Genomic DNA, 26,343 nt, shown 5'->3' on the forward strand with positions numbered 1-26,343 from the left:
TCGGTTAACAGCCGAACGCGCTAACCATTGCACCACGGAAGCCCAAAAATTAAATGGTCGTCAAATATTGTTGAAAAACTTTGGCTTTTTACGTTACATTTGATATCTCACAACACCGTTCCCCGGTGGGCTCGAACCACCAACTTTTCGGTTAACAGCCGAACGCGCTAACCATTGAGCCACGGAAGCTCAGAAATTAAATGGTTGTCAGGTATTGTGGAAAACTTATGACTTTTGACGCTACATCTGAGACCCCACAACATCTCTCCCGGGTGGGCTCGAACCACCAACCTTTCGGTTAACAGCTGAACGCACTAACCATTGCGCCACGGAAGCCCAAAAATTAAACGTTCGTCAGGTATTGTGGGAAAACACTGACTTTTTACGTTACATCTGAGACCTCACAACAACGCTCTTGGATGGGCTTGAACCACCAAACTATCGGTTAAAAGCCGAACGCGCTAACCATTGAGCCACGGGAGCTCTGAAGTTAAATGATCGTCAGGTATTGTGGAAAAACTTTGACTTTTAACGTAACATCTTTAATCTCACAGCACCGCTCCTGGGTGGGCTCGAACCACCAACCTTTCGGTTAACAGCTGAACGCGCTAACCATTGCGCCACGGAAGCCCAAAAATTAAATGGTCGTCAGGTATTGTTGAAAAACTTTGGCTTTTTACGTTACATTTGAGATCTCGCAACACCGCTCCCGTGTGATCTCGAACCACCAACCTTTCGGTTAACAGCCGAACGCGCTAACCATTGAGCCACGGAAGCTCAGAAATTAAATGGTTGTCAGGTATTGTGGAAAACTTATGACTTTTGACGCTACATCTGAGACCCCACAACATCTCTCCCGGGTGGGCTCGAACCACCAACCTTTCGGTTAACAGCTGAATACGCTAACCATTGCGCCACGGAAGCCCAAAAATTAAACGTTCGTCAGGTATTGTGGAAAAACACTGACTTTTTACGTTACATCTGAGACCTCGCAACAACGCTCTTGGATGGGCTTGAACCACCAAACTATCGGTTAAAAGCCGAACGCGCTAACCATTGAGCCACGGGAGCTCTGAAGTTAAATGATCGTCAGGTATTGTGGAAAAACTTTGACTTTTAACGTAACATCTTTAATCTCACAGCACCGCTCCTGGGTGGGCTCGAACCACCAACCTTTCGGTTAACAGCTGAACGCACTAACCATTGCGTAACGGAAGCCCAAAAATTAAACGTTCGTCAGGTATTGTGGGAAAACACTGACTTTTTACGTTACATCTGAGACCTCACAACAACGCTATTAGATGGGCTTGAACCACCAAACTATCGGTTAAAAGCCGAACGCGCTAACCATTGAGCCACGGGAGCTCTGAAATTAAATGGTCGTCAGGTATTGTGGAAAAACTTTGACTTTTACGTAACATCTGAAACCTCACAGCACCGCTCCCGGGTGGGCTCGAACCACCAACATTTCGGTTAACAGCTGAACGTGCTAACCATTGCGCCACGGAAGCCCAAAAATTAGATGATCGTCATTCATTGTGGAAAAACACCGACTTTTTCGTTACATCTGAGACCTCACAACACCGCTCCCGGATGGGCTCGAACCACCAACCTTTTGGTTAACAGCTGAACGCGATAACCATTGCGCAACGGAAGCCCAAATATTAAATGTTCGTCTGGTATTGTGGAAAAACCCTGACTTTTTACGTTACATCTGAGACCTCACAACACCGCTCCCGGATGGGCTCGAACTAACAACCTTTCGGTTAACAGCCGAACGCGCTAACCATTGCACCACGGAAGCCCAAAAATTAAATGGTCGTCAAATATTGTTGAAAAACTTTGGCTTTTTACGTTACATTTGATATCTCACAACACCGTTCCCCGGTGGGCTCGAACCACCAACTTTTCGGTTAACAGCCGAACGCGCTAACCATTGAGCCACGGAAGCTCAGAAATTAAATGGTTGTCAGGTATTGTGGAAAACTTATGACTTTTGACGCTACATCTGAGACCCCACAACATCTCTCCCGGGTGGGCTCGAACCACCAACCTTTCGGTTAACAGCTGAACGCACTAACCATTGCGCCACGGAAGCCCAAAAATTAAACGTTCGTCAGGTATTGTGGGAAAACACTGACTTTTTACGTTACATCTGAGACCTCACAACAACGCTCTTGGATGGGCTTGAACCACCAAACTATCGGTTAAAAGCCGAACGCGCTAACCATTGAGCCACGGGAGCTCTGAAGTTAAATGATCGTCAGGTATTGTGGAAAAACTTTGACTTTTAACGTAACATCTTTAATCTCACAGCACCGCTCCTGGGTGGGCTCGAACCACCAACCTTTCGGTTAACAGCTGAACGCGCTAACCATTGCGCCACGGAAGCCCAAAAATTAAATGGTCGTCAGGTATTGTTGAAAAACTTTGGCTTTTTACGTTACATTTGAGATCTCGCAACACCGCTCCCGTGTGATCTCGAACCACCAACCTTTCGGTTAACAGCCGAACGCGCTAACCATTGAGCCACGGAAGCTCAGAAATTAAATGGTTGTCAGGTATTGTGGAAAACTTATGACTTTTGACGCTACATCTGAGACCCCACAACATCTCTCCCGGGTGGGCTCGAACCACCAACCTTTCGGTTAACAGCTGAATACGCTAACCATTGCGCCACGGAAGCCCAAAAATTAAACGTTCGTCAGGTATTGTGGAAAAACACTGACTTTTTACGTTACATCTGAGACCTCGCAACAACGCTCTTGGATGGGCTTGAACCACCAAACTATCGGTTAAAAGCCGAACGCGCTAACCATTGAGCCACGGAAGCTCTGAAATTAAATGGTCGTCAGGTATTGTGGAAAAACTTTGACTTTTAACGTAACATCTTTAATCTCACAGCACCGCTCCTGGGTGGGCTCGAACCACCAACCTTTCGGTTAACAGCTGAACGCGCTAACCATTGCGCCACGGAAGCCCAAAAATTAGATGATCGTCAGGCATTGTGGAAAAACACCGACTTTTTACGTTACATCTGAGACCTCACAACACCGCTCCCGGATGGGCTCGAACCACCAACCTTTCGGTTAACAGCTGAACGTGCTAACCATTGGCCACGGAAGCCCAAAAATTAGATGATCGTCATTCATTGTGGAAAAACACCGACTTTTTCGTTACATCTGAGACCTCACAACACCGCTCCCGGATGGGCTCGAACCACCAACCTTTTGGTTAACAGCTGAACGCGATAACCATTGCGCAACGGAAGCCCAAATATTAAATGTTCGTCTGGTATTGTGGAAAAACCCTGACTTTTTACGTTACATCTGAGACCTCACAACACCGCTCCCGGATGGGCTCGAACTAACAACCTTTCGGTTAACAGCCGAACGCGCTAACCATTGAGCCACGGGAGCTCTGAAATTAAATGATCGTCAGGTATTGTGGAAAAACTTTGACTTTTTACGTAACATCTGAAACCTCACAGCACCGCTCCCGGGTGGGCTCGAACCACCAACATTTCGGTTAACAGCTGAACGTTCTAACCATTGCGCCACGGAAGCCCAAAAATTAGATGATCGTCATTCATTGTGGAAAAACACCGACTTTTTCGTTACATCTGAGACCTCACAACACCGCTCGCGGATGGGCTCAAACCACCAACTTTTCGGTTAACAGCTGAACGCGCTAACCATTGCGCCACGGAAGCCCAAAAATTAGATGATCGTCAGGCATTGTGGAAAAACACCGACTTTTTACGTTACATCTGAGACCTCACAACACCGCTTCCGGATGGGCTCGAACCACCAACCTTTCGGTTAACAGCCGAACGCGCTAACCATTGCGCCACGGAAGCCCAAAAATTAAATGGTCGTCAGGTATTGTTGAAAAACTTTGGCTTTTTACGTTACATCTGAGACCTCACAACAACGCTCTTGGATGGGCTTGAACCACCAAACTATCGGTTAAAAGCCGAACGCGCTAACCATTGAGCCACGGAAGCTCTGAAATTAAATGGTCGTCAGGTATTGTGGAAAAACTTTGACTTTTAACGTAACATCTTTAATCTCACAGCACCGCTCCTTGGTGGGCTCGAACCACCAACCTTTCGGTTAACAGCTGAACGCGCTAACCATTGCGCCACGGAAGCCCAAAAATTAGATGATCGTCAGGCATTGTGGAAAAACACCGACTTTTTACGTTACATCTGAGACCTCACAACACCGCTCCCGGATGGGCTCGAACTAACAACCTTTCGGTTAACAGCCGAACGCGCTAACCATTGAGCCACGGGAGCTCTGAAATTAAATGATCGTCAGGTATTGTGGAAAAACTTTGACTTTTTACGTAACATCTGAAACCTCACAGCACCGCTCCCGGGTGGGCTCGAACCACCAACATTTCGGTTAACAGCTGAACGTTCTAACCATTGCGCCACGGAAGCCCAAAAATTAGATGATCGTCATTCATTGTGGAAAAACACCGACTTTTTCGTTACATCTGAGACCTCACAACACCGCTCGCGGATGGGCTCAAACCACCAACCTTTCGGTTAACAGCTGAACGCGCTAACCATTGCGCCACGGAAGCCCAAAAATTAGATGATCGTCAGGCATTGTGGAAAAACACCGACTTTTTACGTTACATCTGAGACCTCACAACACCGCTTCCGGATGGGCTCGAACCACCAACCTTTCGGTTAACAGCCGAACGCGCTAACCATTGCGCCACGGAAGCCCAAAAATTAAATGGTCGTCAGGTATTGTTGAAAAACTTTGGCTTTTTACGTTACATCTGAGACCTCACAACAACGCTCTTGGATGGGCTTGAAACACCAAACTATCGGTTAAAAGCCGAACGCGCTAACCATTGAGCCACGGAAGCTCTGAAATTAAATGGTCGTCAGGTATTGTGGAAAAACTTTGACTTTTAACGTAACATCTTTAATCTCACAGCACCGCTCCTTGGTGGGCTCGAACCACCAACCTTTCGGTTAACAGCTGAACGCGCTAACCATTGCGCCACGGAAGCCCAAAAATTAGATGATCGTCAGGCATTGTGGAAAAACACCGACTTTTTACGTTACATCTGAGACCTCACAACACCGCTCCCGGATGGGCTCGAACCACCAACCTTTCGGTTAACAGCTGAACGCGCTAACCATTGCGCCACGGAAGTCCTAAAATTAAACGTTCGTCAGGTATTGTGGAAAAACACTGACTTTTTACGTTACATTTGAGACCTCACAACAACGCTATTAGATGGGCTTGAACCACCAAACTATCGGTTAAAAGCCGAACGCGCTAACCATTGAGCCACGGGATCTCTGAAATTAAATGGTCGTCAGGTATTGTGGAAAAACTTTGACTTTTACGTAACATCTGAAACCTCACTGCACCGCTCCCTGGTGGGCTCGAACCACCAACATTTCGGTTAACAGCTGAACGTGCTAACCATTGCGCCACGGAAGCCCAAAAATTAGATGATCGTCATTCATTGTGGAAAAACACCGACTTTTTCGTTACATCTGAGACCTCACAACACCGCTCCCGGATGGGCTCGAACCACCAACCTTTTGGTTAACAGCTGAACGCGATAACCATTGCGCAACGGAAGCCCAAATATTAAATGTTCGTCTGGTATTGTGGAAAAACCTTGACTTTTTACGTTACATCTGAGACCTCACAACAACGCTCTTGGATGGGCTTGAACCACCAAACTATCGGTTAAAAGCCGAACGCGCTAACCATTGAGCCACGGAAGCTCTGAAATTAAATGGTCGTCAGGTGTTGTGGAAAAACTTTGACTTTTAACGTAACATCTTTTTTCTCACAGCACCGCTCCTGGGTGGCCTCGAACCACCAACCTTTCGGTTAACAGCTGAACGCGCTAACCATTGCGCCACGGAAGCCCAAAAATTAGATGATCGTCAGGCATTGTGGGAAAACACCGACTTTTTACGTTACATCTGAGACCTCAAAACACCGCTATTAGATGGGCTTGAACCACCAAACTATCGGTTACAAGCCGAACGCGCTAACCATTGAGCCACGGGAGCTCTGAAATTAAACGTTCGTCAGGTATTGTGGAAAAACACTGATTTTTACGTTACATTTGAGACCTCACAACAACGCTATTTGATGGGCTTGAACCACCAAACTATCGGTTACAAGCCGAACGCGCTAACCATTGAGCCACGGGAGCTCTGAAATTAAATGGTCGTCAGGTATTGTGGAAAAACTTTGACTTTTACGTAACATCTGAAACCTCACAGCACCGCTCCCGGGTGGGCTCGAACCACCAACATTTCGGATAACAGCTGAATTAGATGATCGTCATTCATTGTGGAAAAACACCGACTTTTTCGTTACATCTGAGACCTCACAACACCGCTCGCGGATGGGCTCAAACCACCAACCTTTCGGTTAACAGCTGAACGCGCTAACCATTGCGCCACGGAAGCCCAAAAATTAGATGATCGTCAGGCATTGTGGAAAAACACCGACTTTTTACGTTACATCTGAGACCTCACAACACCGCTCCCGGATGGGCTCGAACCACCAACCTTTCGGTTAACAGCTGAACGCGCTAACCATTGCGCCACGGAAGCCCTAAAATTAAACGTTCGTCAGGTATTGTGGAAAAACACTGACTTTTTACGTTACATTTGAGACCTCACAACAACGCTATTAGATGGGCTTGAACCACCAAACTATCGGTTAAAAGCCGAACGCGCTAACCATTGAGCCACGGGAGCTCTGAAATTAAATGGTCGTCAGGTATTGTGGAAAAACTTTGACTTTTACGTAACATCTGAAACCTCACAGCACCGCTCCCTGGTGGGCTCGAACCACCAACATTTCGGTTAACAGCTGAACGTGCTAACCATTGCGCCACGGAAGCCCAAAAATTAGATGATCGTCATTCATTGTGGAAAAACACCGACTTTTTCGTTACATCTGAGACCTCACAACACCGCTCCCGGATGGGCTCGAACCACCAACCTTTTGGTTAACAGCTGAACGCGATAACCATTGCGCAACGGAAGCCCAAATATTAAATGTTCGTCTGGTACTGTGGAAAAACCCTGACTTTTTACGTTACATCTGAGACCTCACAACAACGCTCTTGGATGGGCTTGAACCACCAAACTATCGGTTAAAAGCCGAACGCGCTAACCATTGAGCCACGGGAGCTCTGAAATTAAACGTTCGTCAGGTATTGTGGAAAAACTTTGACTTTTAACGTAACATCTTTAATCTCACAGCACCGCTCCTGGGTGGCCTCGAACCACCAACCTTTCGGTTAACAGCTGAACGCGCTAACCATTGCGCCACGGAAGCCCAAAAATTAGATGATCGTCAGGCATTGTGGGAAAACACCGACTTTTTACGTTACATCTGAGACCTCAAAACACCGCTATTAGATGGGCTTGAACCACCAAACTATCAGTTACAAGCCGAACGCGCTAACCATTGAGCCACGGGAGCACTGAAATTAAACGTTCGTCAGGTATTGTGGAAAAACACTGATTTTTACGTTACATTTGAGACCTCACAACAACGCTATTTGATGGGCTTGAACCACCAAACTATCGGTTACAAGCCGAACGCGCTAACCATTGAGCCACGGGAGCTCTGAAATTAAATGGTCGTCAGGTATTGTGGAAAAACTTTGACTTTTACGTAACATCTGAAACCTCACAGCACCGCTCCCGGGTGGGCTCGAACCACCAACATTTCGGATAACAGCTGAATTAGATGATCGTCATTCATTGTGGAAAACACCGACTTTTTCGTTACATCTGAGACCTCACAACACCGCTCCCGGATGGGCTCGAACCACCAACCTTTTGGTTAACAGCTGAACGCGATAACCATTGCGCCACGGAAGCCCAAAAATTAGATGATCGTCAGGCATTGTGGAAAAACACCGACTTTTTACGTTACATCTGAGACCTCACAACACCGCTTCCGGATGGGCTCGAACCACCAACCTTTCGACTAACAGCCGAACGCGCTAACCATTGCGCCACGGAAGCCCAAAAATTAAATGGTCGTCAGGTATTGTTGAAAAACTTTGGCTTTTTACGTTACATTTGAGATCTCGCAACACCGCTCCCGTGTGATCTCGAAACACCAACCTTTCGGTTAAAAGCCGAACGCGCTAACCATTGAGCCACGGAAGCTCAGAAATTAAATGGTTGTCAGGTATTGTGGAAAACTTATGACTTTTGACGCTACATCTGAGACCTCACAACAACGCTCTTGGATGGGCTTGAACCACCAAACTATCGGTTAAAAGCCGAACGCGCTAACCATTGAGCCACGGAAGCTCTGAAATTAAATGGTCGTCAGGTATTGTGGAAAAACTTTGACTTTTAACGTAACATCTTTAATCTCACAGCACCGCTCCTTTGTGGGCTCGAACCACCAACCTTTCGGTTAACAGCTGAACGCGCTACCCATTGCGCCACGGAAGCCCAAATATTAAATGGACGTCAGGTATTGTGGAAAAACTTTGACTTTTTACGTCACATCTGAGACCTCACAACACCGCTCCCGGATGGGCTCGAACCACCAACCTTTCGGTTAACAGCTGAACGCGCTAACCATTGCGCCACGGAAGCCCTAAAATTAAACGTTCGTCAGGTATTGTGGAAAAACACTGACTTTTTACGTTACATTTGAGACCTCACAACAACGCTCTTAGATGGGCTTGAACCACCAAACTATCGGTTAAAAGCCGAACGCGCTAACCATTGAGCCACGGGAGCTCTGAGATTAAATGGTCGTCAGGTATTGTGGAAAAATTTTGACTTTTACGTAACATCTTAAACCTCACAGCACCGCTCCCGGGTGGGCTCGAACCACCAACATTTCGGATAACAGCTGAACGTGCTAACCATTGCGCCACGGAAGCCCAAAAATTAGATGATCGTCATTCATTGTGGAAAAACACCGACTTTTTCGTTACATCTGAGACCTCACAACACCGCTCCCGGATGGGCTCGAACCACCAACCTTTTGGTTAACAGCTGAACGCGATAACCATTGCGCCACGGAAGCCCAAAAATTAGATGATCGTCAGGCATTGTGGGAAAACATCGACTTTTTACGTTACATCTGAGACCTCACAACACCGCTTCCGGATGGGCTCGAACCACCAACCTTTCGGTTAACAGCCGAACGCGCTAACCATTGCGCCACGGAAGCCCAAAAATTAAATGGTCGTCAGGTATTGTTGAAAAACTTTGGCTTTTGACGCTACATCTGAGACCCCACAACATCTCTCCCGGGTGGGCTCGAACCACCAACCTTTCGGTTAACAGCTGAACGCGCTAACCATTGCGCCACGGAAGCCCAAAAATTAAACGTTCGTCAGGTATTGTGGAAAAACACTGACTTTTTACGTTAATTCTGAGACCTCACAACAACGCTCTTGGATGGGCTTGAACCACCAAACTATCGGTTAAAAGCCGAACGCGCTAACCATTGAGCCACGGAAGCTCTGAAATTAAATGGTCGTCAGGTATTGTGGAAAAACTTTGACTTTTAACGTAACATCTTTAATCTCACAGCACCGCTCCTGGGTGGGCTCGAACCACCAACCTTTCGGTTAACAGCTGAACGCGCTAACCATTGCGACACGGAAGCCCAAAAATTAGATGATCGTCAGGCATTGTGGAAAAACACCGACTTTTTACGTTACATCTGAGACCTCACAACACCGCTCCCGGATGGGCTCGAACTAACCACCTTTCGGTTAACAGCCGAACGCGCTAACCATTGCACCACGGAAGCCCAAAAATTAAATGGTCGTCAAGTATTGTTGAAAAACTTTGGCTTTTTACGTTACATTTGATATCTCACAACACCGTTCCCGGGTGGGCTCGAACCACCAACTTTTCGGTTAACAGCCGAACGCGCTAACCATTGAGCCACGGAAGCTTAGAAATTAAATGTTTGTCAGGTATTGTGGAAAACTTATGACTTTTTACGTTACATCTGAGACCTCACAACACCGCTCCCGGGTGGGCTCGAACCACCAACCTTTCGGTTAACAGCCGAACGCGCTAACCATTGCGCAACGGAAGCCCAAATATTAAATGGACGTCAGGTATTGTGGAAAAACTTTGACTTTTTACGTCACATCTGAGACCTCACAACACCGTTCCCGGATGGGCTCGAACCACCAACCTTTCGGTTAAGAGCCGAACGCGCTAACCATTGCGCCACGGAAGCCCAAATATTAAATGGTCGTCAGGTATTGTGCAAAAACACTGACTTTTTACGTCACATCTGAGACCTCACAACACCGCTCCCGGATGGGCTCGAACCACCAACCTTTCGATTAACAGCCGAACGCGCTAACCATTGCGCCACGGAAGCCCAAAAATTAAATGGTCGTCAGGTATTGCTGAAAAACTTTGGCTTTTTACGTTACATTTGAGATCTCACAACACCGCTCCCGGGTGGGCTCGACCCACCAACCTTTCGGTGAGTAGCCGAACGCGCTAACCATTGAGCCACGGAAGCTCAGAAATTAAATGGTTGTCAGGTATTGTTAAAAACTTATGACTTTTTACGTTACATCTGAGACCTCACAACACCGCTCCCGGGTGGGCTCGAACCACCAACCTTTCGGTTAACAGCTGAACGCGATAACCATTGCACAACGGAAGCCCAAATATTAAATGGACGTCATGTATTGTGGAAAAACTTTGACTTTTTACGTCACATCTGAGACCTCACAACACCGCTCCCGGATGGGCTCGAACCACCAACCTTTCGGTTAACAGCCGAACGCGCTAACCATTGCGCCACGGAAGCCCAAAAATTAAATGGTCGTCAGGTATTGTGGAAAACTTATGATTTTTACGTTATATCTGAGACCTCACAACACCGCTCCCGGGTGGGCTCGAACCACCAAACTTTCGGTTAACAGCCGAACGCGCTAACCATTGCGCAACGGAAGCCCAAATATTAAGTGGACGTCAGGTATTGTGGAAAAACTTTGACTTTTTACGTCACATCTGAGACCTCACAACACCGCTTTCGGGTGGGCTCGAACCACCAACCTTTCGGTTAACAGCCGAACGCGCTAACCATTGCGCAACGGAAGGCCAAATATTAAATGGACGTCAACTATTGGGGAAAACATATGACTTTTTACGCTACATCTCAGACCCCACAACATCTCTCCCGGGTGGGCTCGAACCACCAACCTTTCGGTTAACAGCTGAACGCGCTAACCATTGCGCCACGGAAGCCCAAAAATTAAACGTTCGTGAGGTATTGTGCAAAAACACTGGCTTTTTACGTTATATCTGAGACCTCTCAACACCCCTCCTGGGTGGGCTCGAACCACAAACCTTTCGGTTAACAGCTGAACGCGATAACCATTGCGCAACGGAAGCCCAAAAATTAAATGGACGTCAGGTATTGTGGAAAAGCTTTGACATTTTACGTCACGTCTGAGACCTCACAACACCGCTCCCGGATGGGCTCGAACCACCAACCTTTCGGTTAACAGCCGAACGCGCTAACCATTGCGCCACGGAAGCCCAAAAATTAAATGGTCGTCAGGTATTGTTGAAAAACTTTGGCTTTTTACGTTACAATTGAGATCTCGCAACACCGCTCCCGTGTCATCTCGAACCACCAACCTTTCGTTTAACAGCCGAACGCGCTAACCATTGAGCCACGGAAGCTCAGAAATTAAATGGTTGTCAGGTATTGTTGAAAAACTTTGGCTTTTTACGTTACATTTGAGATCTCGCAACACCGCTCCCGTGTGATCTCGAACCACCAACCTTTCGGTTAACAGCCGAACGCGCTAACCATTGAGCCACGGAAGCTCAGAAATTAAATGGTTGTCAGGTATTGTGGAAAACTTATGACTTTTGACGCTACATCTGAGACCCCACAACATCTCTCCCGGGTGGGCTCGAACCACCAACCTTTCGGTTAACAGCTGACCGCGCTAACCTTTACGCCACGGAAGCCCAAAAATTAGATGTTCGTCAGGCATTGTGGAAAAACACCGACTTTTTACGTTACATCTGAGACCTCACATCACCGCTCCCGGATGGGCTCGGACCACCAACCTTTCGGTTAACAGCCGAACACGCTAACCATTGCGCCACGGAAGCTCAGGAATTAAATGGTTGTCAGGTATCGTGGAAAACTTACGACTTTTTACGCTACATCTGAAACCCCGCAACACCTCTCCCGGGTGGGCTGGAACCACCAACCTTTCGGCTAACAGCTGAACGCGCTAACCATTCCGCCACGGAAGCCCAAAAATTAAATGTTCGTCAGGCATTGTGGAAAAACACTGACTTTTTACGTTACATCTGAGACCTCACAACACCGCTCCCGGATGGGCTCGAACCACCAACCTTTCGGTTAACAGCCGAACACGCTAACCATTGCACCACGGAAGCCCAAAAATTAAATGGACGTCAAGTATTGTTGAAAAACTTTGGCTTTTTACGTTACATTTGATATCTCACAACACCGCTCCCGGGTGGGCTCGAACCACCAACCTTTCGGTTAACAGCCGAACGAGCTAACCATTGCGACACGGAAGCTCAGAAATTCAATGGTTGTCCGGTATTGTGGAAAACTTATGACTTTTTACGCTACATCTGAGACCCCACAACACCTCTCCTGGGTGAGCTTGAACCACCAACCTTTCGGTTAACAGCTGACGCGCTAACCATTGCGCCACGGAAGCCCAAAAATTAAATGGTCTTCAGGTATTGTTGAAAAACTTTGACTTTTTACGTTACTTATAAAACTTAACACCAACGTTCCCGCGTGGGCTGGAACCACCAACCTTTCGGTAAACAGATGAACGCGATAACCATTGCGCCCGGGAAGCCCAAAAATTCAACGGATATCAGGTATTGTGGAAAAACTTTGACTTTTTACGTCACATCTGAGACCTCACAACACCGCTCCCGGATAAGATCGAACCACCAACCTTTCGGTTAACAGCCGAACGCGCTAACCATTGCGCCACGGAAGCAAAAATATTAAATGGACGTCAGGTATTGTGGAAAAACTTTGACTTTTTACGTCACATCTGACACCTCACAACACCGCTCCCGGGTGGGCTCGAACCACCAACCTTTCGGTTAACAGCCGAACGCGCTAACCATTGAGCCACGGAAGCTCAGGAATTAAATGGTTGTCAGGTATCGTGGAAAACTTATGACTTTTTACGCTACATCTGAAACCCCACAACACCTCTCCCGGGTGGGCTGGAACCACCAACCTTTCGGCTAACAGCTGAACGCGCTAACCATTCCGCCACGGAAGCCCAAAAATTAAATGTTCGTCAGGCATTGTGGAAAAACACTGACTTTTTACGTTACATCTGAGACCTCACAACACCGCTCCCGGATGGGCTCGAACCACCAACCTTTCGGTTAACAGCCGAACGCGCTAACCATTGCGCCACGGAAGCCCAAAAATTAAATGGTCGTCAGGTATTGCTGAAAAACTTTGGCTTTTTACGTTACATTTGAGATCTCGCAACACCGCTCCCGGGTGGGCTCGACCCACCAACCTTTCGGTTAATAGCCGAACGCGCTAACCATTGAGCCACGGAAGCTCAGAAATTAAATGGTTGTCAGGTATTGTGGAAAACTTATGACTTTTTACGCTACATCTGAGACCCCACAACATCTCTCCTGGGTGGGCTCGAACCACCAACCTTTCGGTTAACAGCTGACCGCGCTAACCTTTACGCCACGGAAGCCCAAAAATTAGATGTTCGTCAGGCATTGTGGAAAAACACCGACTTTTTACGTTACATCTGAGACCTCACATCACCGCTCCCGGATGGGCTCGGACCACCAACCTTTCGGTTAACAGCCGAACACGCTAACCATTGCGCCACGGAAGCCCAAAAATTAAATGTTCGTCTGGTACTATGCAAAAACACTGACTTTTTACGTCACATCTGAGACCTCACAACACCGCTCCCGGATGGGATCGAACCACCAAACTTTCGGTTAACAGCCGAACGCGCTAACCATTGCGCCACGGAAGCAAAAATATTAAATGGACGTCAGGTATTGTGGAAAAACTTTGACTTTTTACGCTACATCTGAAACCCTGCAACACCTCTCCCGGGTGGGCTGGAACCACCAACCTTTCGGCTAACAGCTGAACGCGCTAACCATTCCGCCACGGAAGCCAAAAAATTAAATGTTCGTCAGGCATTGTGGAAAAACACTGACTTTTTACGTTACATCTGAGACCTCACAACACCGCTCCCGGATGGGCTCGAACCACCAACCTTTCGGTTAACAGCCGAACACGCTAACCATTGCACCACGGAAGCCCAAAAATTAAATGGACGTCAAGTATTGTTGAAAAACTTTGGCTTTTTACGTTACATTTGATATCTCACAACACCGCTCCCGGGTGGGCTCGAACCACCAACCTTTCGGTTAACAGCCGAACGAGCTAACCATTGCGCCACGGAAGCTCAGAAATTCAATGGTTGTCCGGTATTGTGGAAAACTTATGACTTTTTACGCTACATCTAAGACCCCACAACACCTCTCCTGGGTGAGCTTGAACCACCAACCTTTCGGTTAACAGCTGAACGCGCTAACCATTGCGCCACGGAAGCCCAAAAATTAAATGGTCTTCAGGAATTGTTGAAAAACTTTGACTTTTTACGTTACTTATAAAACTTAACACCAACGTTCCCGCGTGGGCTGGAACCACCAACCTTTCGGTAAACAGAAGAACGCGATAACCATTGCGCCCGGGAAGCCCAAAAATTAAACGGATATCAGGTATTGTGGAAAAACTTTGACTTTTTACGTCACATCTGAGACCTCACAACACCGCTCCCGGATAAGATCGAACCACCAACCTTTCGGTTAACAGCCGAACGCGCTAACCATTGCGCCACGGAAGCAAAAATATTAAATGGACGTCAGGTATTGTGGAAAAACTTGACTTTTTACGTCACATCTGACACCTCACAACACCGCTCCCGGGTGGGCTCGAACCACCAACCTTTCGGTTAACAGCCGAACGCGCTAACCATTGAGCCACGGAAGCTCAGGAATTAAATGGTTGTCAGGTATCGTGGAAAACTTATGACTTTTTACGCTACATCTGAAACCCCACAACACCTCTCCCGGGTGGGCTGGAACCACCAACCTTTCGGCTAACAGCTGAACGCGCTAACCATTCCGCCACGGAAGCCCAAAAATTAAATATTCGTCAGGCATTGTGGAAAAACACTGACTTTTTACGTTACATCTGAGACCTCACAACACCGCTCCTGGATGGGCTCGAACCACCAACCTTTCGGTTAACAGCCGAACGCGCTAACCATTGCACCCCGGAAGCCCAAAAATTAAATGGTCGTCAGGTATTGTTGAAAAACTTTGGCTTTTTACGTTACATTTGAGATCTCGCAACACCGCTCCCGGGTGGGCTCAAACCACTAACCTTTCGGTTAACAGCCGAACGCGCTAACCATTGAGCCACGGAAGCTTGGAAATTCAATGGTTGTCCGGTATTGTGGAAAACTTATGATTTTTACGCTACATCTGAGACCCCACAACACCTCTCCTGGGTGAGCTTGAACCACCAACCTTTCGGTTAACAGCTGAACGCGCTAACCATTGCGCCACGGAAGCCCAAAAATTAAATGTTCGTCAGGCATTGTGGAAAAACACTGACTTTTTACGCTACATTTGATATCTCACAACACCGCTCCCGGGTGGGCTCGAACCACCAACCTTTCGGTTAACAGCCGAACGCGCTAACCATTGCGCCACGGAAGCCCAAAAATTAAATGGTCGTCAGGTATTGTTGAAAAACTTTGGATTTTTACGTTACATTTGAGATCTCGCAACACCGCTCCCGGGTGGGCTCAAACCACTAACCTTTCGGTTAACAGCCGAACGCGCTAACCATTGAGCCACGGAAGCTTGGAAATTAAATGGTTGTCAGGTATTGTGGAAAAACTTTGGCTTTTTACGTCACATATGAGACCTCACCACACCGCTCCCGGATGGGCTCGAACCACCAACCTTTCGGTGAACAGCCGAACGCGCTAACCATTGCGCCACGGAAGCCCAAAAATTAAATGGTCGTCAGGTATTGTTGAAAAACTTTGGCTTTTTACGTTACATTTGAGATCTCGCAACACCGCTCCCGGGTGGGCTCAAACCACTAACCTTTCGGTTAACAGCCGAACGCGCTAACCATTGAGCCACGGAAGCTTGGAAATTAAATGGTTGTCAGGTATTGTGGAAAAACTTTGACTTTTTACGTCACATCTGAGACCTCACCACACCGCTCCCGGATGGGCTCGAACCACCAACCTTTCGGTTAACAGCAGAACGCGATAACCATTGCACAACGGAAGCCCAAATATTAAATGGACGTCATGTATTGTGGAAAAACTTTGACTTTTTACGTCACATCTGAGACCTCAGAACACCGCTCCCGGATGGGCTCGAACCATCAACCTTTCGGTTAACAGCCGAACGCGCTAACCATTGCGCCACGGAAGCCCAAAAATTAAATGGTCGTCAGGTATTGCTGAAAAACTTTGGCTTTTTACGTTACATTTGAGATCTCGCAACACCGCTCCCGGGTGGGCTCGACCCACCAACCTTTCGGTTAATAGCCGAACGCGCTAACCATTGTGCCACGGAAGCTCAGAAATTAAATGGTTGTCAGGTATTGTGGAAAAACTTTGACTTTTTACGTCACATCTGAGACCTCACCACACCGCTCCCGGATGGGCTCGAACCACCAACCTTTCGGTTAACAGCCGAACGCGCTAACCATTGCGCCACGGAAGCCCAAAAATTAAATGGTCGTCAGGTATTGTTGAAAAACTTTGGCTTTTTACGTTACATTTGAGATCTCGCAACACCGCTCCCGGGTGGGCTCAAACCACTAACCTTTCGGTTAACAGCCGAACGCGCTAACCATTGAGCCACGGAAGCTTGGAAATTAAATGGTTGTCAGGTATTGCTGAAAAACTTTGGCTTTTTACGTTACATTTGAGATCTCGCAACACAGCTCCCGGGTGGGCTCGACCCACCAACCTTTCGGTTAATAGCCGAACGCGCTAACCATTGAGCCACGGAAATTCAGAAATTAAATGGTTGTCAGGTATTGTTGAAAACTTATGACTTTTTACGTTACACCTGAGACCTCACAACACCGCTCCCGGGTGGGCTCGAACCACCAACCTTTCGGTTAACAGCCGAACGCGCTAACCATTGCGCCACGGAAGCAAAAATATTAAATGGACGTCAGGTATTGTGGAAAAACTTTGACTTTTTACGTCACATCTGACACCTCACAACACCGCTCCCGGGTGGGCTCGAACCACCAACCTTTCTGTTAACAGCCGAACGCGCTAACCATTGAGCCACGGAAGCTCAGGAATTAATTGTTTGTCAGGTATCGTGGAAAACTTATGACTTTTTACGCTACATCTGAAACCCCACAACACCTCTCCCGGGTGGGCTGAAACCACCAACGTTTCGGCTAACAGCTGAACGCGCTAACCATTCCGCCACGGAAGCCAAAAAATTAAATGTTCGTCAGGCATTGTGGAAAAACACTGACTTTTTACGTTACATCTGAGACCTCACAACACCGCTCCCGGATGGGCTCGAACCACCAACCTTTCGGTTAACAGCCGAACGCGCTAACCATTGCGCCACGGAAGCCCAAAAATTAAATGTTCGTCAGTTATTGCTGAAAAACTTTGGCTTTTTACGTTACATTTGAGATCTCGCAACACCGCTCCCGGGTGGGCTCGACCCACCAACCTTTCGGTTAATAGCCGAACGCGCTAACCATTGAGCCACGGAAGCTCAGAAATTAAATGGTTGTCAGGTATTGTGGAAAACTTATGACTTTTTACGCTACATCTGAGACCCCACAACATCTCTCCCGGGTGGGCTCGAACCACCAACCTTTCGGTTAACAGCTGACCGCGCTAACCTTTACGCCACGGAAGCCCAAAAATTAGATGTTCGTCAGGCATTGTGGAAAAACACCGACTTTTTACGTTTCATCTGAGACCTCACATCACCGCTCCCGGATGGGCTCGGACTACCAACCTTTCGGTTAACAGCCGAACACGCTAACCAATGCGCCACGGAAGCCCAGAAATTAAATGTTCGTCTGGTATTGTGCAAAAACACTGACTTTTTACGTCACATCTGAGACCTCACAACACCGCTCCCGGATGGGATCGAACCACCAACCTTTCGGTTAACAGCCGAACACGCTAACCATTGCGCCACGGAAGCAAAAATATTAAATGGACGTCAGGTATTGTGGAAAAACTTTGACTTTTTACGTCACATCTGACACCTCACAACACCGCTCCCGGGTGGGCTCGAACCACCAACCTTTCTGTTAACAGCCGAACGCGCTAATCATTGAGCCACGGAAGCTCAGGAATTAATTGTTTGTCAGGTATCGTGGAAAACTTATGACTTTTTACGCTACATCTGAAACCCCACAACACCTCTCCCGGGTGGGCTGGAACCACCAACGTTTCGGCTAACAGCTGAACGCGCTAACCATTCCGCCACGGAAGCCAAAAAATTAAATGTTCGTCAGGCATTGTGGAAAAACACTGACTTTTTACGTTACATCTGAGACCTCACAACACCGCTCCCGGATGGGCTCGAACCACCAACCTTTCGGTTAACAGCCGAACGCGCTAACCATTGCACCACGGAAGCCCAAAAATTAAATGGTCGTCAAGTATTGTTGAAAAACTTTGGCTTTTTACGTTACATTTGATATCTCACAACACCGCTCCCGGGTGGGCTCGAACCACCAATCTTTCGGTTAACAGCCGAACGCGCTAACCATTGCGCCACGGAAGCTCAGAAATTCAATGGTTGTCCGGTATTGTGGAAAACTTATGACTTTTTACGCTACATCTGAGACCCCACAACACCTCTCCTGGGTGAGCTTGAACCACCAACCTTTCGGTTAACAGCTGAACGCGCTAACCATTGCGCCACGGAAGCCCAAAAATTAAATGGTCTTCAGGTATTGTGGAAAAACTTTGACTTTTTACGTTACTTATAAAACTTAACACCAACGTTCCCGCGTGGGCTGGAACCACCAACCTTTCGGTAAACAGATGAACGCGATAACCATTGCGCCCGGGAAGCCCAAAAATTAAACGGATGTCAGGTATTGTGGAAAAACTTTGACTTTTTACGTCACATCTGAGACCTCACAACACCGCTCCCGGATGGGATCGAACCACCAACCTTTCGGTTAACAGCCGAACGCGCTAACCATTGCGCCACGGAAGCAAAAATATTAAATGGACGTCAGGTATTGTGGAAAAACTTTGACTTTTTACGTCACATCTGACACCTCACAACACCGCTCCCGGGTGGGCTCGAACCACCAACCTTTCGGTTAACAGCCGAACGCGCTAACCATTGAGCCACGGAAGCTAAGGAATTAAATGGTTGTCAGGTATCGTGGAAAACTTATGACTTTTTACGCTACATCTGAAACCCCACAACACCTCTCCCGGGTGGGCTGGAACCACCAACCTTTCGGCTAACAGCTGAACGCGCTAACCATTCCGCCACGGAAGCCCAAAAATTAAATGTTCGTCAGGCATTGTGGAATAACACTGACTTTTTACGTTACATCTGAGACCTCACAACACCGCTCCCGGATGGGCTCGAACCACCAACCTTTCGGTTAACAGCCGAACGCGCTAACCATTGCACCACGGAAGCCCAAAAATTAAATGGTCGTCAAGTATTGTTGAAAAACTTTGGCTTTTTACGTTACATTTGATATCTCACAACACCGCTCCCGGGTGGGCTCGAACCACCATTCTTTCGGTTAACAGCCGAACGCGCTAACCATTGCGCCACGGAAGCTCAGAAATTCAATGGTTGTCCGGTATTGTGGAAAACTTATGACTTTTTACGCTACATCTGAGACCCCACAACACCTCTCCTGGGTGAGCTTGAACCACCAACCTTTCGGTTAACAGCTGAACGCGCTAACCATTGCGCCACGGAAGCCCAAAAATTAAATGGTCTTCAGGTATTGTGGAAAAACTTTGACTTTTTACGTTACTTATAAAACTTAACACCAACGTTCCCGCGTGGGCTGGAACCACCAACCTTTCGGTAAACAGATGAACGCGATAACCATTGCGCCCGGGAAGCACAAAAATTAAACGGATGTCAGGTTTTGTGGAAAAACTTTGACTTTTTACGTCACATCTGAGACCTCACAACACCGCTCCCGGATGGGATCGAACCACCAACCTTTCGGTTAACAGCCGAACGCGCTACACTGTTAAAAATAAAGGTATTTTGAAGGTACTATAAAATACCTCCGCGACCTTTTTAGTACCCATGAACGTATTTTATTAGTTGTCTCACAGTGCGTGTATTAAATGATTTCGAAAAAGGTATTTTGGAAATATAAGGTATATAATGAAACCTTTTAGAGTTTCTGCGCTTCTGCTGGTATGTTATCGTACCCTGGAAGTAGAAAAGGACTTAACAGACTCCTTTAGAGGGAGTTTTTAGTTCCGGCGTGCTCATTATAATTATTACTACGAAAGTAAAATACATGATATAATACTTCAAGCCCAAATTCTCTAACACTAACTGTTTACTTCACCAGTAGCACTAGTAATGACAGCGTAGAAGAAATCTCTGTTGGAATATTATTAATAACCATAAAGAATAGGTTCGGTAGGGTAGAATAGGGTAGTGGTTTTCTACCCGAGATTTCAATTTCAATCTCAAGTTTCCTAGCTAGTGGTTTTTCTTGAATATATAATTACATACAATTAACATTAATTATTTTCTTTGACAGCTATGTACACTAGCATACGTTACATCATTTAAAGGCAATACAATTATGATATAAGGCTTACATAGTTAATATAAAGGTTTGAATCCGAGCTTACGCCTTCAGTCGCCATTCAGAAAATATCCATGTATATGAGACCCTGAATTACCTTTACACTATAACAGTATCACACCTTCCTTAACAAGGGGAAGCTAAATATAGTATCGGGAAATGTAGAGTGGTTAATCCCTTGCTTACTATGCGAACTCTCACGACCCCGCAAGCCTATGGCGCAGACACTTAAAGGCGAGATGGAAGGCAAAATTTTACCCTCATCCCGTAAGCCCACAACACAGACACTAAAAGTTGAGATGGAAGGAAAATATTACTCTCGTGTCTTTCAGTCTCATTTGCATCGAAGTGGTGTATTGCTTACCATGTCTGAAAATGATTCAAGCCCGCGGTAATAAAGGAAAGTTTACCAGTTTCAAATGTGGCGCAAATATTTTTGATGGCGCGAAAGTATAATTTAGACCTGTTTGTGGGTTTTATTTGACACCTAATTCGGTAGCACAAAATACCTTTAGAAGTATATTATCGAACTTTTTTGAGTGTTAACAGGTACCCTTTTCGGTAATAAGGAGTACCTTTCACAATTTGAAAGTTTTATTCCGACCTTTGTTGAGGTTTAAATGATACCCATTACGGGATCACAAAATACCTTGTAGTCCTCAAAAGTACCTTCTTCAAGAGGTATTTCATAGTACCCTTACACAACGGTATTTTGTAGTACCTATATAGGTACGTCTGGGGATGCATTGAAAAATACCTTTAAAGGTACTAGACAGTACGGTTATTTTTTACAGTGTAACCATTGCGCCACGGAAGCAAAAATATTAAATGGACGTCAGGTATTGTGGAAAAACTTTGACTTTTTACGTCACATCTGACACCTCACAACACCGCTCCCGGGTGGGCTCGAACCACCAACCTTTCGGTTAACAGCCGAACGCGCTAACCATTGAGCCACGGAAGCTCAGGAATTAAATGGTTGTCAGGTATCGTGGAAAACTTATGACTTTTTACGCTACATCTGAAACCCCACAACACCTCTCCCGGGTGGGCTGGAACAACCAACCTTTCGGCTAACAGCTGAACGCGCTAACCATTCCGCCACGGAAGCCCAAAAATTATATGTTCGTCAGGCATTGTGGAAAAACACTGACTTTTTACGTTACATCTGAGACCTCACAACACCGCTCCCGGATGGGCTCGAACCACCAACCTTTCGGTTAACAGCCGAACGCGCTAACCATTGCACCACGGAAGCCCAAAAATTAAATGGTCGTCAAGTATTGTTGAAAAACTTTGGCTTTTTACGTTACATTTGATATCTCACAACACCGCTCCCGGGTGGGCTCGAACCACCAATCTCTCGGTTAACAGCCGAACGCGCTAACCATTGCGCCACGGAAGCTCAGAAATACAATGGTTGTCCGGTATTGTGGAAAACTTATGACTTTTTACGCTACATCTGAGACCACAAAACACCTCTCCTGGGTGAGCTTGAACCACCAACCTTTCGGTTAACAGCTGAACGCGCTAACCATTGCGCCACGGAAGCCCAAAAATTAAATGGTCTTCAGGTATTGTGGAAAAACTTTGACTTTTTACGTCACATCTGACACCTCACAACACCGCTCCCGGGTGGGCTCGAACCACCAACCTTTCGGTTAACAGCCGAACGCGCTAACCATTGAGCCACGGAAGCACAGGAATTAATGGTTGTCAGGTATCGTGGAAAACTTGACTTTTTACGCTACATCTGAAACCCCACAACACCTCTCCCGGGTGGGCTGGAACCACCAACCTTTCGGCTAACAGCTGAACGCGCTAACCATTCCGCCACGGAAGCCCAAAAATTAAATGTTCGTCAGGCATTGTGGAAAAACACTGACTTATAACGTTACATCTGAGACCTCACAACAGCGCTCCCGGATGGGCTCGAAACACCAACCTTTCGGTTAACATCCGAACGCGCTAACCATTGCACCACGGAAGCCCAAAAATTAAACGGTCGTCAAGTATTGTTGAAAAACTTTGGCTTCTTACGTTACATTTGATATCTCAAAACACCGCTCCCGGGTGGGCTCGAACCACCAACCTTTCGGTTAACAGCCGAACGCGCTAACCATTGCGCCACGGAAGCCCAAAAATTAAATGGTCGTCAGGTATTGTTGAAAAACTTTGGCTTTTTACGTTACATTTGAGATCTCGCTACACCGCTCCCGGGTGGGCTCAAACCACTAACCTTTCGGTTAACAGCCGAACGCGCTAACCATTGAGCCACGGAAGCTTGGAAATTAAATGGTTGTCAGGTATTGTGGAAAAACTTTGACTTTTTACGTCACATCTGAGACCTCACCACACCGCTCCCGGATGGGCTCGAACCACCAACCTTTCGGTTAACAGCCGAACGCGCTAACCATTGCGCCACGGAAGCCCAAAAATTAAATGGTCGTCAGGTATTGTTGAAAAACTTTGGCTTTTTACGTTACATTTGAGATCTCGCAACACCGCTCCCGGGTGGGCTCAAACCACTAACCTTTCGGTTAACAGCCGAACGCGCAAACCATTGAGCCACGGAAGCTTGGAAATTAAATGGTTGTCAGGTATTGTGGAAAAACTTTGAATTTTTACGTCACATCTGAGACCTCACCACACCGCTCCCGGATGGGCTCGAACCACCAACCTTTCGGTTAACAGCCGAACGCGCTAACCATTGCGCCACGGAAGCCCAAAAATTAAATGGTCGTCAGGTATTGCTGAAAAACTCTGGCTTTTTACGTTACATTTGAGATCTCGCAACACAGCTCCCGGGTGGGCTCGACCCACCAACCTTTCGGTTAATAGCCGAACGCGCTAACCATTGAGCCACGGAAGCTTAGAAATTAAATGGTTGTCAGGTATTGTTGAAAACTTATGACTTTTTACGTTACATCTGAGACCTCACAACACCGCTCCCGGGTGGGCTCGAACCACCAACCTTTCGGTTAACAGCTGAACGCGATAACCATTGCACAACGGAAGCCCAAATATTAAATGGACGTCATGTATTGTGGAAAAACTTTGACTTTTTACGTTACATCTGAGACCTCACAATACCGCTCCCGGATGGGCTCGAACCATCAACCTTTCGGTTAACAGCCGAACGCGCTAACCATTGCGCCACGGAAGCCCAAAAATTAAATGGTCGTCAGGTATTGCTGAAAAACTTTGGCTTTTTACGTTACATTTGAGATCTCGCAACACCGCTCCCGGGTGGGCTCGACCCACCAACCTTTCGGTTAATAGCCGAACGCGCTAACCATTGAGCCACGGAAGCTCAGAAATTAAATGGTTGTCAGGTATTGTGGAAAACTTATGACTTTTTACGCTACATCTGAGACCCCCACAACATCTCTCCCGGGTGGGCTCGAACCACCAACCTTTCGGTTAACAGCTGACCGCGCTAACCTTTACGCCACGGAAGCCCAAAAATTAGATGTTCGTCAGGCATTGTGGAAAAACACCGACTTTTTACGTTACATCTGAGACCTCACATCACCGCTCCCGGATGGGCTCGGACCACCAACCTTTCGGTTAACAGCCGAACACGCTAACCATTGCGCCACGGAAGCCCAAAAATTAAATGGTCGTCAGGTATTGTTGAAAAACTTTGGCTTTTTACGTTACATTTGAGATCTCGCAACACCGCTCCCGGGTGGGCTCAAACCACTAACCTTTCGGTTAACAGCCGAACGCGCTAACCATTGAGCCACGGAAGCTTGGAAATTAAATGGTTGTCAGGTATTGTGGAAAAACTTTGACTTTTTACGTCACATCTGAGACCTCACCACACCGCTCCCGGATGGGCTCGAACCACCAACCTTTCGGTTAACAGCCGAACGCGCTAACCATTGCGCCACGGAAGCCCAAAAATTAAATGGTCGTCAGGTATTTTTGAAAAACTTTGGCTTTTTACGTTACATTTGAGATCTCGCAACACCGCTCCCGGGTGGGCTCAAACCACTAACCTTTCGGTTAACAGCCGAACGCGCAAACCATTGAGCCACGGAAGCTTGGAAATTAAATGGTTGTCAGGAATTGTGGAAAAACTTTGAATTTTTACGTCACATCTGAGACCTCACCACACCGCTCCCGGATGGGCTCGAACCACCAACCTTTCGGTTAACAGCCGAACGCGCTAACCATTGCGCCACGGAAGCCCAAAAATTAAATGGTCGTCAGGTATTGCTGAAAAACTCTGGCTTTTTACGTTACATTTGAGATCTCGCAACACAGCTCCCGGGTGGGCTCGACCCACCAACCTTTCGGTTAATAGCCGAACGCGCTAACCATTGAGCCACGGAAGCTTAGAAATTAAATGGTTGTCAGGTATTGTTGAAAACTTATGACTTTTTACGTTACATCTGAGACCTCACAACACCGCTCCCGGGTGGGCTCGAACCACCAACCTTTCGGTTAACAGCTGAACGCGATAACCATTGCACAACGGAAGCCCAAATATTAAATGGACGTCATGTATTGTGGAAAAACTTTGACTTTTTACGTTACATCTGAGACCTCACAATACCGCTCCCGGATGGGCTCGAACCATCAACCTTTCGGTTAACAGCCGAACGCGCTAACCATTGCGCCACGGAAGCCCAAAAATTAAATGGTCGTCAGGTATTGCTGAAAAACTTTGGCTTTTTACGTTACATTTGAGATCTCGCAACACCGCTCCCGGGTGGGCTCGACCCACCAACCTTTCGGTTAATAGCCGAACGCGCTAACCATTGAGCCACGGAAGCTCAGAAATTAAATGGTTGTCAGGTATTGTGGAAAACTTATGACTTTTTACGCTACATCTGAGACCCCCACAACATCTCTCCCGGGTGGGCTCGAACCACCAACCTTTCGGTTAACAGCTGACCGCGCTAACCTTTACGCCACGGAAGCCCAAAAATTAGATGTTCGTCAGGCATTGTGGAAAAACACCGACTTTTTACGTTACATCTGAGACCTCACATCACCGCTCCCGGATGGGCTCGGACCACCAACCTTTCGGTTAACAGCCGAACACGCTAACCATTGCGCCACGGAAGCCCAAAAATTAAATGGTCGTCAGGTATTGTTGAAAAACTTTGGCTTTTTACGTTACATTTGAGATCTCGCAACACCGCTCCCGGGTGGGCTCAAACCACTAACCTTTCGGTTAACAGCCGAACGCGCTAACCATTGAGCCACGGAAGCTTGGAAATTAAATGGTTGTCAGGTATTGTGGAAAAACTTTGACTTTTTACGTCACATCTGAGACCTCACCACACCGCTCCCGGATGGGCTCGAACCACCAACCTTTCGGTTAACAGCCGAACGCGCTAACCATTGCGCCACGGAAGCCCAAAAATTAAATGGTCGTCAG

The 26,343-nt window shown here is 47.0% G+C and overlaps 9 non-coding genes across 9 annotated transcripts; all 9 read right to left on the minus strand.

Annotated features, from left to right (window-relative positions):
* Nucleotides 1-10,174: 10,174 nt before the first annotated feature.
* On the minus strand, nt 10,175-10,247 carry TRNAK-CUU (transfer RNA lysine (anticodon CUU)). Its single transcript has one exon. It is a non-coding gene; the product is annotated as a tRNA-Lys (tRNA).
* Nucleotides 10,248-10,468: 221 nt separating this feature from the next.
* TRNAS-ACU (transfer RNA serine (anticodon ACU)) lies at nt 10,469-10,541 on the minus strand. Its single transcript has one exon. It is a non-coding gene; the product is annotated as a tRNA-Ser (tRNA).
* Nucleotides 10,542-13,553: 3,012 nt separating this feature from the next.
* On the minus strand, nt 13,554-13,626 carry TRNAN-AUU (transfer RNA asparagine (anticodon AUU)). Its single transcript has one exon. It is a non-coding gene; the product is annotated as a tRNA-Asn (tRNA).
* A 3,012-nt stretch (nt 13,627-16,638) lies between these two features.
* On the minus strand, nt 16,639-16,711 carry TRNAN-AUU (transfer RNA asparagine (anticodon AUU)). Its single transcript has one exon. It is a non-coding gene; the product is annotated as a tRNA-Asn (tRNA).
* A 1,103-nt stretch (nt 16,712-17,814) lies between these two features.
* On the minus strand, nt 17,815-17,887 carry TRNAN-AUU (transfer RNA asparagine (anticodon AUU)). Its single transcript has one exon. It is a non-coding gene; the product is annotated as a tRNA-Asn (tRNA).
* Nucleotides 17,888-23,747: 5,860 nt separating this feature from the next.
* Nucleotides 23,748-23,820, minus strand: TRNAN-AUU (transfer RNA asparagine (anticodon AUU)). Its single transcript has one exon. It is a non-coding gene; the product is annotated as a tRNA-Asn (tRNA).
* Nucleotides 23,821-24,188: 368 nt separating this feature from the next.
* On the minus strand, nt 24,189-24,261 carry TRNAN-AUU (transfer RNA asparagine (anticodon AUU)). Its single transcript has one exon. It is a non-coding gene; the product is annotated as a tRNA-Asn (tRNA).
* A 957-nt stretch (nt 24,262-25,218) lies between these two features.
* Nucleotides 25,219-25,291, minus strand: TRNAN-AUU (transfer RNA asparagine (anticodon AUU)). Its single transcript has one exon. It is a non-coding gene; the product is annotated as a tRNA-Asn (tRNA).
* A 368-nt stretch (nt 25,292-25,659) lies between these two features.
* Nucleotides 25,660-25,732, minus strand: TRNAN-AUU (transfer RNA asparagine (anticodon AUU)). The gene has a single exon. It is a non-coding gene; the product is annotated as a tRNA-Asn (tRNA).
* Nucleotides 25,733-26,343: the final 611 nt, after the last annotated feature.

Source organism: Phalangium opilio, unplaced genomic scaffold, assembly GCF_054372755.1.
Source record: "Phalangium opilio isolate 3A_F unplaced genomic scaffold, DU_Popi_V2 ptg001170l_1, whole genome shotgun sequence".
Taxonomy (NCBI): Eukaryota; Metazoa; Arthropoda; class Arachnida; order Opiliones; family Phalangiidae; genus Phalangium; species Phalangium opilio.